This window comes from Populus nigra, chromosome 2 (genome assembly GCF_951802175.1).
Source record: "Populus nigra chromosome 2, ddPopNigr1.1, whole genome shotgun sequence".
In the NCBI taxonomy this organism is placed as follows: domain Eukaryota; kingdom Viridiplantae; phylum Streptophyta; class Magnoliopsida; order Malpighiales; family Salicaceae; genus Populus; species Populus nigra.
Genome location: NC_084853.1, coordinates 24714843 through 24717342, shown reverse-complemented (window position 1 = coordinate 24717342; position 2500 = coordinate 24714843).

The window sequence follows — 2500 nt, the reverse complement described above, 5'->3', positions numbered from 1 at the left end:
AGCGCTGGTTCAGGCACGGCGGGCAGTGTTGGAATCGGCAGCGCCGACGAAATCGGCAAAGTCGGCAGAATCGGCAGCGGGTGCTGGCGATGAGTCTGGACGATTTATAGTCCAGGGCTTGATGGAAAAGACTGTTGGTCCAGACAATGGGGCAGTGGCAGCGCGGATTTGTGCAGCTGCAGGTTCGTCGGGGAAAATCGGCAGCGCAGATTTTTCGACGAACAGGGGCTGGGCGCTGGACTGGCCGGGCCAGGCAGGAAAATTCGTCAGGGGGCCACGCTGACGAAAACAGGGGCTGCGGAGTGGAAAATCGGCAGCGCAGATTTTTCGACGAACAGGGGCTGGACCGGCCGGGCCAGGCAGGAAAATTCGTCAGGGGGGCACGCTGACGAAAAGAGGGGCTGCCGCGTGGAAAATCGGCAGCGCAGATTTTTCGACGAACAGGGGCTGGACTGGCCGGGCCAGGCAGGAAAATTCGTCAGGGGGGCACGCTGACGAAAAGAGGGGCTGCCGCGTGGAAAATCGGCAGCGCAGATTTTTCGACGAACAGGGGCTGGACGCTGGACTGGGCCAGGCAGGAAAATTCGTCAGGGGGCACGCTGACGAAAAGAGGGGCTGCCGCGTGGAAAATCGGCAGCGCAGATTTTTCGACGAACATTCGTCAGGGGGGCACGCTGACGAAAAGAGGGGCTGCCGCGTGGAAAATCGGCAGCGCAGATTTTTCGACGAACATTCGTCAGGGGGGCACGCTGAGGAAAACAGGGGCTGCCGCGTGGAAAATCGGCAGCGCAGATTTTTCGACGAACAGGGGCTGGATGCTGGACCGGCCGGGCCAGGCAGGAAAATTCGTCAGGGGGGCACGCTGACGAAAAGAGGGGCTGCCGCGTGGAAAATCGGCAGCGCAGATTTTTCGACGAACAGGGGCTGGACTGGCCGGGCCAGGCAGGAAAATTCGTCAGGGGGGCACGCTGACGAAAAGAGGGGCTGCCGCGTGGAAAATCGGCAGCGCAGATTTTTCGACGAACAGGGGCTGGACGCTGGACTGGGCCAGGCAGGAAAATTCGTCAGGGGGGCACGCTGACGAAAACAGGGGCTGCCGCGTGGAATGGCAGCCTACACGCAGATGCGAATTCGGCAGCGCACGATGGCTTGAGCAGGTCATGGGTTCGACTTGGCGCGATCTGAAACCTGGACGAGGGACTGTCGACGCTGGACGAGCCAGCGCGGTGGCCTGTCGTGCCCCGTTCAGGGGGGGCCTGCCGCGGAGACAGCCCTCGCGGGCTCGACAGCGCAGGCCAGCGTCCCCGACGTCGCTGGCCGCGGCAGGCGAGCTGCCGGGGTTCCCGCATTCCTACAAGAAAACGTCGTGCTTTCCACATGAAACCAATCCAGTAAAATCAGCCATATTTTTATGAGGCTGCCCACTGAATTTGGGGTCATTCCGGGCCGGTTCCTAGTTTTGCGGATTTACTCGATTTCTAATGGTAGGAAAATTAAAACAAATACTTCCCGACCTCGAAAAATTCTGGGAAAATTAATGAAGGTGGATTGGATTTTTGCCAACCTCTGTGCAAAATTTCAGCTCAAAATACCAAGAAATGAATTTTTTAGAGGGGGGGTGACAGCTGGGACCTAGTAGTGTCTCCCCCTGCCAGAGCTGCAATGACACTTATTGCTCTTTAGGGAGCCACCAGGCCGGCGCCCCTCAAAGACCACACGCGCGCGCGCGCCCGCCCGCGCTGGGCGCTGGGGCGCTGGGGCCTGAGGGCCTGGGGCCCTTGGGGGCCCTTGGGCGCGCGCGCGCGGCCCCCGCAGCCATGCCGCGCTGCGCGACGCGCGGACAGCCCCTGCTGGCTTGCTCTCTCGCCCGCGGGGGGGCTGCCTTCGGGCCCTGGCCCCCCGCGTTCTGGCCTGCCCCCTGCGTGGGAGAGGCTAGGCGCTGCAGGGGCCAGCCCGACGTCGCTGGCCGCGGCAGGCGACAGCCCGACATCGCTGGCCGCGGCAGGGGCCAGCCCGACGTCGCTGGCCGCGGCAGGCGACAGCCCCTGCTGGCTTGCTCTCTCGCCCGCGGGGGGGCTGCCTTCGGGCCCTGGCCCCCCGCGTTCTGGCCTGCCCCCCGCGTGGGAGAGGCTAGGCGCTGCAGGGGCCAGCCCGACGTCGCTGGCCGCGGCAGGCGACAGCCCCTGCTGGCTTGCTCTCTCGCCCGCGGGGGGGCTGCCTTCGGGCCCTGGCCCCCCGCGCTCTGGCCTGCCCCCCGCGTGGGAGAGGCTAGGCGCTGCAGGGGCCAGCCCGACGTCGCTGGCCGCGGCAGGCGAGCCGCCGGGGTTCCCGCATTCCTACAACAAAACGTCGTGCTTTCCACATGAAATCAATCCAGTAAAATCAGCCATATTTTTATGAGGCTGCCCACTGAATTTGGGGTCATTCCGAGCCGGTTCCTATTTTTTCCGATTTCCTCGATTTTTAATGGTAGGAAAATAAAAAAAAATACTTCCCGACC